This window comes from Lissotriton helveticus, chromosome 10, assembly GCF_964261635.1.
Source record: "Lissotriton helveticus chromosome 10, aLisHel1.1, whole genome shotgun sequence".
Classification (NCBI taxonomy): domain Eukaryota; kingdom Metazoa; phylum Chordata; class Amphibia; order Caudata; family Salamandridae; genus Lissotriton; species Lissotriton helveticus.
This window is the reverse complement of record NC_136071.1, coordinates 161132245-161149666: the sequence shown is the minus strand read 5'-3', so window position 1 is coordinate 161149666 and position 17422 is coordinate 161132245.

The window sequence follows — 17422 nt, the reverse complement described above, 5'->3', positions numbered from 1 at the left end:
GCAGATTCAATTGCCTTACTGAACCATTTAGCTGAAAATGGACATAAGGTATCCCCGAGCAAGTTGCAGTATTGTCTGACAGAAGTACAGTATTTAGGGCACCGGTTAGAAAAAGGGAAACGTAAGGTGTCCCCAGAGAGGATTGAGGCGATAATGAAGATGAATGCGCCTACAACACAGAGAGAAGTTAGAATGTTCCTAGGAATGGTGGGTTACTGCCGACAGTGGATAGTTAACTTTTCACTGAAAGCAAAGCCCTTACAGAAACTGACGCACAAGGAGGTGAGTGATCCGGTACCATGGGATGAAGAATGTCTGGTGGCGTTTTTACAGCTGAGAGACGATTTGTGTCGTGCTCCGGCTCTGGGAATGCCTGATTACGAGAAAACATTTTCACTCTATTGCTGTGAGAGAGAGGGATGTGCTTTGTCAGTCTTGGCACAGACCCACGGAAATGCCCGTAGACCAGTTGCATATTTTTCGGCTACATTAGATCCAGTAGCCGCAGCGTTGCCCGGATGTCTCAAATCCGTTGCTGCAACGGGTGTCAGCATTGAAAGGAGCGAGAGTATTGTGATGGGACATCCAGTGGTGGTGTATGTACCACATTCAGTTGAATTGTTAATGACCAGGACGAAGACGCAGCATCTGACCAATAGTAGGCTCACGCGCTACGAGCAAGTTATTCTTGCCGCAGAGAACGTGACTCTCAGGAGATGCTCTGTCTTGAATCCTGCTACTTTGATGCCATTACCTACTGTAATAGAAGGCGAAGGATGTGAAGACCACGATTGCCTTGATGTGACTGAACTATGCACGAAACCCAGACCAGATATTGTGGATGAGCCATTGTCTGACCCCGATGAAATTTATTTTGTTGATGGCTCATGTTTAAGAGACGATACTGGTCGGTTGAGAGCAGCTTATGCTGTTTGTACCATTACTGGAGTTGTGGAAGCCGCTTGCCTGGAAGGAGTACATTCCGCACAGGTAGCAGAAATTATTGCCCTAACTCGTGCCTGCATAGCAGGAAACGGAAAGAGAGTCACCATCTACACGGACAGCCAATATGGTTTCGGTGTGGGTCACGATTTCGGGCAGTTGTGGTCTCAGAGAGGTTACATGACCTCCTCTGGTTCGCCCATTCGAAATGGAGAATTTGTGCGGCTGTTGTTAGAAGCATTACAAGGTCCAGTTGACATCGCAATAGTAAAGTGTGTAGCTCATACTAAGAATACAGATTTTGTGTCACAAGGCAATCGATATGCTGATGAAGTCGCACGTTATTGTGCGGAACAAAATTATTCTTTCTCAAAAGTGGAAATAGAAGGTGCCGAAGAAAGGACAGAATTAAGCATGATGTTAGAGACCGTGGATTCCTGGGAAGATTTGAGGGTAATGCAGGAGAATGCACCAGAAACTGAGAAAAGGGCATGGGAAACAGCAGGTTGTGTGCGAAGTGAAATGGATTTTTGGGTTTCAGCAGATGGGAGGGCTGTGTTACCTGAAGAATTAGCAAATCCCATGGCGAGAGAAATACATGGTCCAGTACATCTAGGAAGGGATGCTATGATGAGAGTGTTTAGGCAAACTTGGTATTGTCCTAAATTTAGAATAGCAGCAGAATCAGTATGTAAGCGATGTGTTACCTGCCAACAACTGAACGTAGGCAAACGAACACCAGTCACACTGAGTCACATTGGGAGGTCGGGGGGGCCTTTCAACAGAATGCAACTAGATTTCATCGAAATGCCAAGAGTTAATCGCCTTCGGTATGTGTTGGTGATTGTATGCGTATTTTCCAGATGGGTTGAGGCGTACCCTACACGTAGGTGCGATACACTCACAGTGGCTAAATTGTTGCTCAGGGAGTTGATACCGCGTTTCGGGGTGCCTGCCTCTTTGGAATCGGACAGAGGAAAACATTTTAACAGCGAAATAGTGAAGATGTTGTGCTCCACATTGAATATCGATCAAAAGCTGCATTGTAGTTATCGACCAGAAGCTTCAGGAATTGTGGAACAAGTGAACGGCACTTTGAAGAATAGACTGGCTAAAGTAGTGGCATCCACATCTTTGAGTTGGCCAGATGCTCTTCCTTTAGTGCTCATGAGCATGCGCAGCACCCCTGACAGGAGGACAGGTCTCTCTCCACACGAGATTCTGATGGGGAGGGCCATGAGACTTCGCACAGTTCCAACTGCTGCCCTATTGAATATTACAGATGATCTGATCTTGGATTATTGTAAAGGACTGTCTGACGCCATCCATTCTGTGTCCCTTCAGGTGCATGCGGTTGAAGTTCCAGCATCGAGGAACCTGTGTCATAACCTGAACCCAGGGGACTGGGTGTTGGTTAAAAAGCACGTCCGGAAGAACTGCCTAGATGTTCGCTGGCGTGGGCCCTTTCAGGTAATCCTGATCACGAACACCGCGGTGAAGTGCGGGGGGCTGCCAAATTGGATCCATGCATCCCATACTCGAAGAGTTCCAGCACCTCTAGAAGAAACAGCTCCTATCCCAGACGAAAGCCAGGAAGAGGAAGAAGAGTCGCAAGAAGGGATTGAGGCAGCTGAGGGGGTGTCGGAAGAAGTTGGGAACGCATCGGATTCAGAAGAAGAGCGAAGGCAGGACGGCAGTGAGACTGAAGACGCAACTGAAGGAGAGAGCAGAAGTGAATACGACTCAGACTCAGATCCGTATCAGAGCGACCAAGAACCAAGTGAGAGGACAAGGAATAGGAGAATAAGGCTTGGAGCTGCCACTTGGCCAGAAAGGAGAAGAAGGCTAAGCTTAAGGTCGGCTCAGGAAGAAACGCTTGCTCCTATATCCGAAGACTCAGATCCAGAAGAAGATATCCAGGAGGGAACCGAGGAGGGCCTTAGAAGGTCAAGGAGGGTGCGAGTGCCTAGTAGAAGATACTCTACTCCTGATTGGACCTACCTCGTTGCAGATGTCGGGGGGGCACAGAACCGGGAGGATCAGGGAAGTGGACCTGGTCAGAACTGACCCGATCATCACAGTGCAAATAAGGTTCCTGCTGCCAGGAGCGGAGACCGAAAGGTCACTGACACTCAACATCGTTCATCCTCCTCTCCTGAGCGGAATAAGAAAATTGATTTTAGAGACAGTTGAGTTTCCAGTTTGCTGTTCACGATATCCAATATTGGAGGGAACTCTTCTTCGTTTGGAAATGCTTGAGCGAGTAGTAGAAATTCTTGGAATGCTCATTGTTGTGGATTAATACCTTGAAATCACTGCAAGATAACCTAGCGCCGAGTGGAAGAAGAAAAATTGGTAGGGGTTTCCTTTTAGCGGATGGAGAAGGGCTAGGGTTGTCTATTTTCTACTGGACTTTGAACTGTTTTGCGGAAATAAATTGTCAAGCTTCCAAGTGTTCAAAAGAGAGACATTGCGAGAGAGAAAGACTTTGTTCGAAAAGAGGAAGAAGTTGATGCAGGAGGAACATCCAGAACCACACTGTTTGAGAACATGGAGGCTGGCAACCCGAACCGCAGGGCAAAATGCATAGTTGGCACACTTTTAGGAGTAGTGATTTCTCTTATAGTTTTAGTGGTTACTGTCTCATACATAGTGGGACACGAGGGAGATGCAACTGCAGTAAAGGAGGCTAAGGGAGTGTCAACACCGAGAACTACCATTATTAATGATAAGGGAAATATCAATGATAAAGACAAAGCATTGTTAGATGCAGAAATAAAAAGGTTACACACAGACGAGTCACAGGGAAATTTCAGGTCAAATGCTTATGCTAAATTGCTTTATGAATACGTTGATGCCATGGAGGTGAAGAATTGCTACGTTTGTATGCAATTACCAGCTTCGGTAGAGGAGGGTATCAGATACCATCATCTTCCGTTGACATATGGAATCACGTGCAGTTTGTTGTTGAGTATATTTTATGGACGAGAAGGATTTGAGTATTATTTCTCGAATTTCGACTCGACATTGCCAGAGGTCCCGAATTACAAGCATTTGAACAAGTGGGACTATTACAAAAGCGAAGATAGATTACACAAATGGTTTATTCCATGGAAAACGTTAGATACTTCACATGCTCGAAGAAACAATCTGACTTGTCAAGTGTCAGAAATTGAGAAAAAGTTTATAGGACAGGTAGATACTAGATACAGGAGGCAGAAGATTCTGAAGGCCTCAGGACAATGGGAAACAGATTGGACCAAGGAGGAAAGGTCACATCAAAGAAAGGGTAGTATTGGTCCAATTGCTTTAGATAAGGAGAAAAGGGGGAAACTGTGCATTCACAGGAGTTACTCCTATTATGAGAATTTTTATGTAGGTCAAGTCAATTGTGAACATGCCTTTCAACTGGAGTATTACTCTAAGGATTTTTTGAAAGGGATGCAAGCAATTCCAAATGTATATTTTGTATGTGGAAGAAATGCCTATGTGAAGTTACCAGATAATTGGTACGGATCATGCTATCTGGCGGTTGTTTTCCCTAAAATATATCATGTTGAGAATTTAGAAACGACGAAGAAAGAAATACCAACCAGGTGGAAGCGAGGGCTGGGTGCAGCAGAAGTAGTTGGAGATGTACTCGGTGCTGCATTCCCTATTTTAGGGGTGATATTGAGTGACATTAAGATCAGGAGGTTAGCTACAGTCGTAGATAGGCTATCTGCCAGTACTGCTAGATCATTGATGCTGATAGAAGGTGAGATGCAATCGATTAGGGCAATGGTTCTTCAGAACCGACTTGCTTTAGACGTTCTGTTAGCTAAAGAGGGAGGAGTCTGTAAGGCTTTGAAGGTCCAGGAATGCTGCACTTACATTCCAGACAATTCAAAACCTCTAGAGAAGTATATACGAAACATCACTGCCATACACTACGAAATTGAGGATCTGACAAAGATAAACGTGTGGGAAAAAGTAGGTCATGGAATGGGTAAAGTTGGAGGTTGGTTCGCCAACTTAGGAAAGGGTATCGTTTGGTACATACTGAAACCCATCATCATAATTGTGATTTGCGTAATCACTTTGTGGGGATTGGTGCGTTTGTATCAATGTTATAGAGCAAATAGGTTACATAGAACTATGAGGAAACAGGAGGACAAGTTGACAGCGATGCAGGACACTCAATACAAGAGTCTGAAAGCATTGGAGACTATGAAAAGAGGTGGCACTGCCATGACTTCACTTTGAAGGGTTCTACATTTTTAATGGTGTCTTGATGGTGATGACCCCTGAAGGTCATCAAAGGGGGGACTGAGAGAGCACAAGTTTGGAAAAAATGTATAAGTGCACCATATTTACAAGCACATAGTTAGTTTAAACATGTTTTGCACACGAGTGTTTTATATCTAGGAGTGAAATATACAGAGTGTTCTATATTCAGTAGTGAAATGTTTCGAATGTTTAAGTAGTGTAACAATAATTATAACTGTGTGAGATTAATGTAGAAATGTTGGAATGAATGTGAAAACCTCACGTTCTCATGTTAAAAGAATCATGTCCGAATTTAATGTAACTCTGAAATCCAGTTAAATGTGTAGGCCTCAGGGCAATTCACAGCAAACCTAAACGTGCTGCTAAAATAATGTGAGATGAGGTTGACATGGTTCTTCCAAATGTATTATTGAACTTAGGGTCAAAGTATATGCTTTATAGATGTGTTATTTTAGAAACGTATGCTAGTTAAGAATGTTGCTGCTTAAATCAAGTTAATGTTTTAAGAGTGCAGGGACCTGCTTCATGTAAATCAAGTAGGCCTGAACTGATAATGTCATATCGTTTGAACTGCCATGTGCTCGTTAGGGAAGAAGTCGAGAGGTGTCCAGCACAGCGCTTTGGGGGTGTTTTACGACCTAAAGATATGGTGGAGTCTGGAATTTGAGGCCCACTGCAGGACGAACTGTATGCAGGTGCGAGGGTCCTAATCAGCTCGAATGAAAGGGGGCTTTGTTCAGTGGCGCTTGGCGCAGGCCTGTAGGAGTCTCCAGGAATTTCAGGGGGTATCGGCGCACTGGAGAAGAAGCCTGGGAACCAAGGTCAACGTTAACGAGGGTCTTCAAGAGTACCATCATGGAGTTTACCGCGCAAAGATGTACCACGTGAGGGGCGTCCCAAGGGGCGTTCCTATCAGAAATGTGATTTGGTATTAGGGAAAGAGACCCGGGAGGAGAGCAGAGCAGATGATTTTGGGAGCCTAAGGAAGCGGATGGGTAGGCAGATAGACTGATCAGGAGAAACCCATTATCAGAGAAGAGACAAAGAGAAGTGCGTGATCTTCTTAGGAAGTCACCACGGCTGACACCTAGAGGGGTAAAGATCTTGCTAAGTAGGGATGTCACTTAGTATAGTGTAGGGACAGACTAACCTTAATTTTCTTTTCTGTAATGACTTTGAGGTTGTAACTTGTATCCATTTTGGCAACCCTTATGGTTTTCGAGATTGTACTTATTATCCTGTTTTTCAGACTCAGACTACTAAAAAAGTTCATGTTCATAGTGATACCAATTTATCTTCTGAATCTCATTTTGAGAAGTTTGTATCTTCAGTTATCTTTGACTTTATATTAAACCTTTTAAACTTAATCCTGGTCAGTGGTCATTTAGAGTGGTGTAAGTTCTTAATTGATTGACTTATTGTTAGATTACCTTTTACTCAATGACAGGTACCAACGATCCAGTCGACTTGGTTTGGGAGCTGGTAAGGTAACTAGTAACCAGTAATCCCGCGTTAGCAGTATTAATACATTTTAAAAGGCAAATCTTATAAACGTCAGCACTTAATGGACATAGGTAATCTTAACATTGTTTGCACTACTGATAAATCTAGTCGGTACTTACCATAAGCACTCTGTACATCACATAAAAAAACAATGCACGAGTTTTGACCCATCTACAAGTAGAAACCTAAAATTAACATTTATCTTCGTGACTGTGCATACTTATAGAAGTGCCTATACTGGCACGTGTTTAGCGACCTAAAACTATTTCTTGCTCAGGGCTATCAAGTTTCTGATGGCACTTTGAAATGCGAATATAAAAGCGCAAACAATAATTTGAATACAAATCACATATTCCGAGTACAATAAATCCAATTGCATTATTGCTTAAAAATGTGTTAAAAAATATTACGTGAATAAAGAGACTCACTTTTGTCTGAATGCATGATTATCTCTTTTGTCAATTGTCAAAAACTCTTTACTCCAGCCGCCACGGCCATAAAAGAACAATTCATCACACAGCGACATACACAGTAAAACAAGAATAAAAGTTACATCCAATTTCCTAAAATCATATGATATATGTCTATAAACAGCTATGAATGCATATTTATAAATAAGACATATAATTAAAAGTGGGTTATTAAAAGAAATAACCCGAATAGGGCACAAAACAGACAAGCAGGGGGTTAAGTCATTAGACAGGTGATCGACCTAGGGCTTTCGGGCGTAGCACCCACATTGCACCCAAAGATTTTGCAACAGAGATGACCAGTGGTATAGAAGAGTCTAATCTAAAAATACGGAGGGCATCTTGGTGATTCCGTACAACTAGGGACCTACATATTGGCGCCAGCCGTTTATGCCGGGTGGATGAATAGCCTGGGCAAGCAAACATTACGTATGAAATACTTTCCTTCTGATGGTCACACGAAGGACCAGTGCTACCTCCTTCACCTTCCAACCTGCTGTGAATGACTTAAGGGGTAGGGTACCTATACGAAACTTCCTAGCGGCCACGTCATTCACAAGAGACCAGTATTTCATTTTGAACTCATCTTTGGATGGAAAAGCAAATGTACTAGGTTAGTTCCACAAATCATTAACTCCTAATGAATACAAGGCTGACTTCATATTTGAAAGCCATGGGATTAAGTTACATTTGTCAGCCTTCATGACATCATTTAGGCTATCAGTGTATTGTGCAAGCCCGGGAGTAGTCCACACGGGCCTCCAGTACAACAATGGCTGTAAACAAATTTTATACGTGGCTCTTGTAACACCTAGGTCACTGAACAGTGGGTGTAACGGGGTACTATATGGAAGGGAAGTCAAATTCCTGAGAAACTTGTTCTCACATTTTGTGATGTCATCGTGTTTGGCAAATCCCCACAGCTCAGCCCCATACAGGGTTGACCACAGACCCTTGGCACCATAAATTGTTAGTGCAGGAATAATGGGTTTAGAATAAGATGTTGAAAACTCCTTAAATATTCCACCAGAGATCTGCTTTAACCTGGTTGTGGCCTTACTAATGTGCGGTTGCCAAGACATACCCTCTGCAAAAGTAGCCCCTACACATGCAAAGTAATCAACTTGTTCAAGCAGGGTTCCTCCCAGGATTAGTTTGCTCTTGAAAGATTTGTGCTACCTAAAGGAATATCTATGATTTACTTACACTTAGGTTTTTGAGTTTCAACGCCTCTTTTTTTTGAGGGAACATGATTAACTCCTGCACTTTAAGTAAGTCAAGAGATTCATTTATTTTATTGTTACAGAATTATTCTGAACTCCTTCCTTATTCAGATGTGATGGACATTGACAAATTTTTCATGACAAACTTTGCAACGCAAAAGAGCCTTATCTTGCCTGTTGTCACTTGCAGGTTAATTGCATGAAACATTCTGCCACCCTTGAAGTTCTGGCAACATATTTTTGACAATAAGTTTATAAGTAATATTTGAGTCAACTCTCCTGCCTAGCACTTCATATAACCCGATACAGTTGGCCTGGCATTTAATCTTCGGACTGTATAGAAATGTTGATAGGCCTCAGAAACACTTCACCTGTTGCTGCTGATATTCAGCAGGGAACCAGGGAGCAGACCCTGCATGTTAAGGTACAGAATCTTGCATTCGAGCACTTAAGTGTACCAGTACCAGCAAGAAGCATTTCTAAAATAAAACACAAGTGATACTGAGACACAGCCACACAGCTTTTCTAGTGTGTAATTCCTCACCTGAGGATGAATAGGCATGTTAATGTGTGCAGGGCCTCTATTGTAGAAACTTCCACTGTCACACATCTGGGTGACCTAATATACTGCTGGCCCATCCTACTTGTCCTTTAGGTGATTCTCTTTCCATCATGCATCTTAATGTCCTGTTATTTCCCGGTAATTTTCATTCCTGCAAGTCTATGTCTTCCTCAGCACAGTCCTTACGTTTGTGTTTATCTCCATTCATGCAGAACCTAATTACCAAACTGTACTTTTCTTTCCGAATCCAAGATGGCCGCCATACTTATGAGTACAAATACATCACTTCCTGGGAAGGACTTCTTGAAATAATAAAAGAAGAAAGAAATCAGTGAAACAACAAGGAGACATGGGTGGGAACTCAGAACTGTGACGAGGAAAACATGGACTTTACCGGGCATTACCTTCTTGTCTGTCTTCCTCTCACCGTCCTTACATATGAGTATGTATCCAAGCCAAACACTGATTTCGAACCAAATCACACCATGAGTAAACAAAATAGATGAATTCAATTAAACAAATGACACAAAACATTACACTGCAGGAGAACCCACAGAACTCAAAACAGCAGTAGCAAAATCAGAGGAGACATTGCCACCAAATGCAAATGGTACTGGGTCATGAACGGTTGGGGTAGAGCCCAAGTGGCAGCAAAACAAATGCCTCAAATGGAAGCACCCTTAAATGCTACCCAAGAAACAGAGACACCCCTAATAGATCTCCCAGGCAACAACACTGGGACAGGCTGGCCAGCCAAAGAACAAGAATAAAAAATGGCCAGCTGAATCCATCAGGACAAAGTAGAAGGAAAAGGCTTGATATCCCTCTTCGCCAGACCATGGGAGACAGACAAGGCATTAGATTTGGGAAACACACTGTGCATTGCAAATACACAGAAAGAGCACACTGTACATCAAGAGAATGTAAATGTACCTCTTCCGCAGACACAGGAGAAGGGAAAAAGAAGGCAAAGCAATATCAGAATCCAAATGAAATGAGGACACCACCTTAGAGATAAAGAAAGGTCTAAGATGCAAGACCCTCTTGTCCAGAAAAAACAAAGAAACGGAGGGGAGGACAACAGAGCCCCAATCTCCCCCACCTGTCTACCGGAAGAAATGGCCACCAGAAAAACAACCTTTGCTGACAGAAACTGAAACTCAGCAGACTCCAAAAGCTCCAAGGGAGCACCCTGAAAACCCAACAGAATCCCACAATGGCACGAGGGAATGAACAGGACGCCTCAGAAAACAATGGCCCAGCAAGCAAACCACCAGAGGGGCAAAAGATAACACACTAGCCCCACGAAAAACCTGGCCCACTATCTACTGGCTATAGAGGGCAGATTCAGCCAACCCCAGCTGAAAATCATCCCGAAGGAACTCCAAATCGGCCGTATGATCACAAGAGGAAGAAGACAAGCTCTTGTCCTGACACCAAACAGTAAAATTCTGCCAATGGCGGCCATAGACCTCAATGGTAGACGAAAGCAGAGACTCCTGGGTCAGATCTGCCACATTCAGAGAACACCCACAGGCTAAAAGGGACTGCCTCGCAAGTGCTGAACTGCAAGCCTCAACCTGCAAAGAGTGTCCAGAGGATGAAGCGGAAGGTGCAGCGTGAACGAATGGATCACCAACACCCACTGGGGCTGGTTCGACAAACGAAGAAGACTGGGGAACCAAGGGTGCCTCATTCAGGCTGGGGCAATCAACAGAATCTGCACCTGGTCCTATTCGATCTTCTGAACCACCCGAGGAAGGAGAGGAATGGGAGGAAAACAGTAGAGGAGACCCCTGGGCTAGGGAACTGCCAGAGCATCCAGTGCCCAAGCTCTCAAGGACAGGACCAGACTGCAAAAGTGGGAAAAAGGGCATTCTCCTCGGTGGCAAACAAATCTAGCCACAGCCGGCCGAACTGACCAAGAATAGACTGAAAGATCATCAGACTCAGGCTCATCATCACAGAGGATGGAAACCACTGACTCAGTGCTTCGGCAGGCCCATTTTCCCTCCCCGGAAGATAGACTGCAGAGAGACATACAAGATGGGACTCACTCCACAGGCAAATCCTCCAGGAAAGGAGCGAGAGAGAAGGACACATGCTGCCCTGCCTGTTCAGAGAGGAGCGAACAATTTGATTGTCCGTCTGCACACACACAGCGGTGCGCAACAACAGGAGATGGAAGAACAAAAAGCCTTAAAGACTGCTGCCAGAGTCTTCCAATTCACGACCCCAGAGTCTCCAACCAACTCCATCTCCCTGTGCCGAGTATTCCTCCAGAGTGGCACCCAAACCTATCCCCCTGGCATCGCTAGTGAGAACTAAAACCGGAAGGGGAATCAAAGAAAAACTTCTGTGCAGATGAGTGAGGCCTAACCACCACTGGCGATCCCCTTAGATCTGAGGAGACACCGGAGCCAGCCTTTTGTACATCCCAGACAACGGGTTCTAATGCCTCATGAGATGGTGAACAAGGGGATACAGACGCAACCTTCCACCAAGAAACAACGGGCAATGTGGAGGACATCTTCCTCTGACTTCGAAGCCATGTCCCTGCAAAAGCCGAAGGTCGAAGAAGGAGCGAGGACAAATGGGAGCTGAGATGAACACAGCGCTCTTCCGACACTAAGATCTCCCCCACGCCAATCCTGAAGCGTGCCCAGATGAACAGGAGATCATGGAATGGCTGGGCCTGGGACTTCTTCCAGTTGATCCAGAAGCCGTAGTCCTGCACAGCGCAGACACCCATAGAATCCCAGACTGGGCCTTGGAAAAAGAACAAGAGGCAATCATCCAGTCATCCACATATGGGAAAAGCTGGACACTGTCAGAATATAAAATTCCCACCAGAGGAGCTAACAGCTTGGTGAACATGCTTGGTACAAATAGACCCGGAAATGGTAGTGGTTGACCTGGGCAGTGAACCAGAGGAACTTCTGCTAAGATGAATGCACTGGGACATCTAGGTAGGCATCCTTGATCCTCGATGGAAGTCAGGAACTTGCCCTTCCTTAAGAGTGGCAGAATCAGTAGGAGAGACACTATCTTGAAGGTTACATGAGGGTTAAACTAATTGACCCCCTTCAGGTCCATCACCGGGCGGAACTCTCCTGACACCTTTTGCACCAGAAAAAGCAGGGAATAAAAGCCATTGAAATGTACCCCTGAGGGACTGGAATGATAGCAGCCTTCTGGAGCAGCAACTGTATTAGTGCTGCCAACTCTGCCAGCGAGTGAGGAGCAGCGCTGCTGCAATGTATGTTGTATTAATAATAATAATAATAATAATAATAATAATAATAATAATCTTTATTCGGCATATAAGAATATGATCATAAAAGAAACATCTTAAAATATACATACATCAGGCAAGCATTATTCATAAAAATAGCTGCATAGACATTAAAACCAAGTTTATGTAATAACATAGTCCTCCACTGTTGCTTAATTTCAGAGTACGTCCAACAGATTTCACTACAGGTTAACACCTTCGGTGCTCATGACGGCTCTCGGCGTCATGAGTCACAGTAGACGTGTGCTCATGATGGCCGGGAGCCATCAGAACATTGCCGCTCTGCCCACGCGCGGTAAGTTCCCCGCCTGTGCGGGAAAATTAATCAGTGGGCAGAGTTCTGACGGCTCCCGGCCGTCATGAGCACACGCCCACCGTGATTTGTGATGGCCGGGAGCCGTCATGAGTACCTGAGCGCCACACCCAACCCAGCCCTCCACGCACCGTGGTGAAATTCGCGCCGCCGCGAAGGGGTTAAAAAGTATATAAACAATAAAATATTCAAATAATACTTTATTGCAACAACACTCAGTGCAAAATTAGCAAAGATTCTTATGGGCTTCAAACACTCCTCTTGGTTCTTAACTTTACAGCAGATCTTAAAAAAATGGAAACACAAAAGAGTGTAAAAACAGCTGATGACAATTTAAAAAACAGTAAGGCAACGCGTGCCTGTTTAAATCTAAGCGTTTTTAAGAGCCCCTTCAGAAACACTCTTCTGGGATATGCGTAGTGAGGACAGAGGAGGACAAAGTGTAAAGTAGGCTGTATTAGTCTGAGACCACTTGGACGTGCATCAGGAAGGGTCTGAGCCCAAAAGTCCTGGAAGAATTGTAGATAACCCCCCACTGGACAAAACCTGGAGCAGTCAAGCCATGGAAGGGGTGGGGCCATCATCCTGTTCTCTGCTGCTTCTTAATCAGCTCCTCCATATCACAGCCAAAAACCATGGAATATGTAAATGCAATTTTATAAGGACTGCCTTCTAAGCAGCATCCGCTTTCCATGAACATATCCAAATATAGCGCCAAGCTCCAATAGCAGCTCTGGAAGCCACCGCAGAAGCTCAGAGATTATCAACAGTAACATTTTAAAGAAACCGCAGCTGCTGCTTCATTATTGCCAAGAGGGCAGAAAATCTGCACCACCCTGCACCTTCTTTGCCAAGTCCTTAAGGTGGGACTGAAGGGCATACATGAGGGATACTCAAAGTACGGCCCGGGGCCACATGCGGCCCTCCTGACCCTTAATTGCGGCCCCCTGGTGAACAGCAGCACTGAGCTGCTGTTCACTTAACAGAGCAGGACAATTCAGAAAGCTGCAAAACAAACTTGCATATTTTATTTACACATTATACACATTAGCTAAAGTAACCATAAGGAAAAAAAGAAAGTGCCCTAGAGAACTTATCTTTAGGAACACCTTTAGTTTTCAAGACACCATTAGTTTTAAACTCTCTGCAAATAAGTGTATTTGATTAACATGCATGAGAATTTTACCTTAGTAGATCTGATTATCACCGCATTGAGAGGCATGTATTGGCAGTGATTGTTTTCAAACATGATCTTGGAAACTTTCATGCCACCCCCATTCTGAAAAGAATGCTATTAGTGAACCAAGAGGGAAGTCATCTGTCAGGTGCACCTTGTGGTTGCCTTTGTTGTTATGTAATTGGAACACCATTATAGTGTATTAAATAAAACACAAGAAGGTTTTGTACCACACGTATCCTATTCCTGAACTCCATGTATTTTAAGGGGCTCCCATATGTGTTAAAGAAGAAATAGGAGGCCAAGTGAAATTAAATTGCCTAGGATCACACAATTCCATCAAATGGGGAAGCCAGGACTGATACCAGTTTTTCCGGTTTCACATTTTGCAATTCAGCCACCAGATGAGTATCTCTTTCTCTTTCATGTTTTACATTATAAGTTAATGCTATGACTTTAATTCTTGATGCATGAAAATAGAGCATAGGTGGCAGACAGAAGTAATGTGAAGGCTTGGTTTGTTGTCCACACCATGCAGCTGCTGCGCGTCCCCCTACACTCACCTTTCATCACCCTGACCCTCCCATTGTTGGCATTGTTGCGTCCCCCAAGCATGTCACAGACAGTACTCTGCGGGCCTCGGGGGAATGTTTGTGAGTACCCATGGCATACATGGAGTAGGCATTAGCATGGACCCAACCCAAATTGTTTCAACCATGCTGCAAATTTTCTGCAAAATCTGCGCCCTGCACAAAATGGCCCTTCAGGTCAAACTAATCCCCTTCCAGGATAGGATCCAATCTAGCCATTTAGGGCCATATGTATCAAGGTACCAATTTGCGATTCTGTAATAGCGATTTTTAAGAAATCGCTATTTCAGAATCGCAAATTATTATGTATCAAGAAAATCGCAATTCTTTTGCGATTTCTTGATATTCCTTAATTGCGAATTCACAAATTGTGAATTCGCAATTAAGGAATACTTTCCCATTCATTTCTATGGGCCAGGATGCCCATAGGAAGGAATGGGAATTTATTCTCAATTTGCGATTCGCAATTTGCTAATCGCAAATTGAGAATAATTTCAAGGGTGCAGGGGTGTCCAAAGGACACCCTGTTGCACCCCTGAAATAAGCATGGGTGCACATGTGGTGCACATACATGCCCTATGGGCATGTATGTGCGTCACATGGCACTTTGAAAAATGCAAAAATGGGCATTTTTCAAGAAATTCGCAAATTACCACCAACTTGAAGTTCGTGGTAATTTGCGATTCCTTAGGGACAATTTGCAATTTTTTATAGCTTCACACATTGCATTTAAGGAATCGCAAAATTTGCGATTCCTGAAATGCAATTGCAAAATAAGGAATCGCAAATTTTGCGATTCCTTATTTTGCACCAGATTTTCATTCATACATCCCATTTAGCAAATTCGCATCTGCGAATTTCGGCCTTTGCGAATGCGAATTTGCAAGATACATATGGCCCTTAGTCCCCTCTCGGGCCTCAAATGCAGCATCCACCACAGTTGCAACAATGGCCTGGACATCGGGGGAGAAAGAAGACCCTGTAGATAACCCAGCCACCGCTGGGACGTCTTTTGAGTCACTCATAGCTGCTAAAGACTAATCCACCAGCCAGGCAGTCAGCAGATAGAGAGGACACCAACCACAAACAAGCAACCTCCAAATGTGGGCCATACGAAGCGGTAACCAGACCAGCACAGGAGCCAACTTCCTGACAAAGGCGGTCTGGAAACCATGACAACGCTGCTCCTTACCTCATGCTCCCCCTGCGGCAAAGGACAGGCGGAAGCAACGAGACACGCCACATAGACAATGCGGAGATTCCATCTTGAGATCAAACAGGTGCCACACATCTGCCGATCTCATAGAAAATGGGATCAGGTAGACTAAGATGTACTGCACGCCCCTCACCGAAGTCCTCAATGAGCTAAAAAAATAACCAAGGGAAGTATGTAAAAAGAAAATAAATAAAAGCCATTAAAAAAAACATCCCCGTGGCCCTCGGAGGCCGCCCAGCAGGCCACAAACTCCCCCTGTGGTCTTGCATGCCCTGCATACCAGCATGACCACCAAAAACCAAAACAAACCCCTTCAGCAGGTCTATAATAACAAAAGAAAAATAGAAAAACATACATGTAGCGAAGATGGTAATCAGCTGTGGAAACAAAAACAGGAAGTCCTTCCCAGGAAGTGATGTATTTGTACTCGTAAGTATGGGGGCCATATTCCTAGTACAATAAATCCAATCACATTATACTAACAATTATGTTAAAAATATCTTGTGAATAAAGAGACTCACTTTTGTCTCAATGCATGATTAACTCTATTATTTACTTACAATTAGGTTTTATATTCTTGTTACAGAATTATTCTGAACTCCTTCCTTATTCAGATGTGATGTAAATTGACAACTTTCTGATGACAAACTTTGCAACTCAAAAGAGCCTTATCTTGCCTGTTGTCACTTGCAGGTTTATTGCAAGAAACATTCTGCCACTCTTGAAGGGCTGGCAACATATTTTTGACACCAAGTTTGTAAGTAATTTTTGAGTCAACTCTCCTGCCTGGCACTTCAAATAACCACAATGTGAGCCTGGTATTTTATCTTTGGACTGTAAAGGCATGTTGACAGGCCTCAGAAACACTTCACCTGTTGCTGTTGATAACCAGCAGGGAACCGGTGGCCAGACCCTGCATGCTGAGGTACATAATGTTGCGTTCAAACACTTGAATAAACCAGTAGCAGCAAGAAGCATTTCTAAAATAAAAGTCAATTGATCCCGAGCGCCACCCACGCAGCTTTTCTAGCCTGCAATTTCTCACCTGTGGATGAATAGGCATTTTAATGTGTTCAGGTCCTTCATTTTAAAAAAACTTCTACTTTCACATATCTGGGTGATATAACATACTGCTGCTGCACCGTTCTACTTGCCCTTTAGGCGATTCTCTTCCTGTTATACATTTTAATGTAAATAATAAATATACACATATATTTTAATGCTGGGACATGCAAAAGTGCTTTAACAGTGCTAATAGTTCAGGTTGTGTATAGTGGAAATGTTTTTGTCAAGCTTCAGTGTACACACAGAACTCGTGTAGGATGGACGCAGTGGCGGCTCACATAGGGCGTGCTGCGGGAGGTGTGGGGCAGGGTGAGGGGGTAGTAAACTCAGACAACTGACGGAATGGAGGAAAGTAATTATTACGTTCCTCCGTTCCGTCATATGTCCGAGTTACCTACCTCCCACCCTGACCCTCCCCCGGCCCACCCCACTGCCCCACAGCATGCCCTATGTGAGCCGCCATTGGAAGGACAGCTGCAGGGGCAGTGATTAATTTGAGACAGTTGTTTCCAGTGCTCAGCACCAGCACATTATTGTCAGCAGAGTGCTATTGACAGTCTACCAAAATGTGGTGCTGTCTGGCTAATTTAGAGATGATCACAACAACAGTTAATTATTAATTCAAAATACAATACAAATTACTATTCCCTGCCGCTCGAGCCATTCTTATGGCTTTGGGGGCCTGGAATAGTCTGAAGTGCCACACTTGTTGTGTTGTTACTATCATTGACAGCATGGCAGGAGCAATATGCGGTGGAAGCTGCAGTGGCCTCCTAGCGAGAGCTCTGGCACTTTTT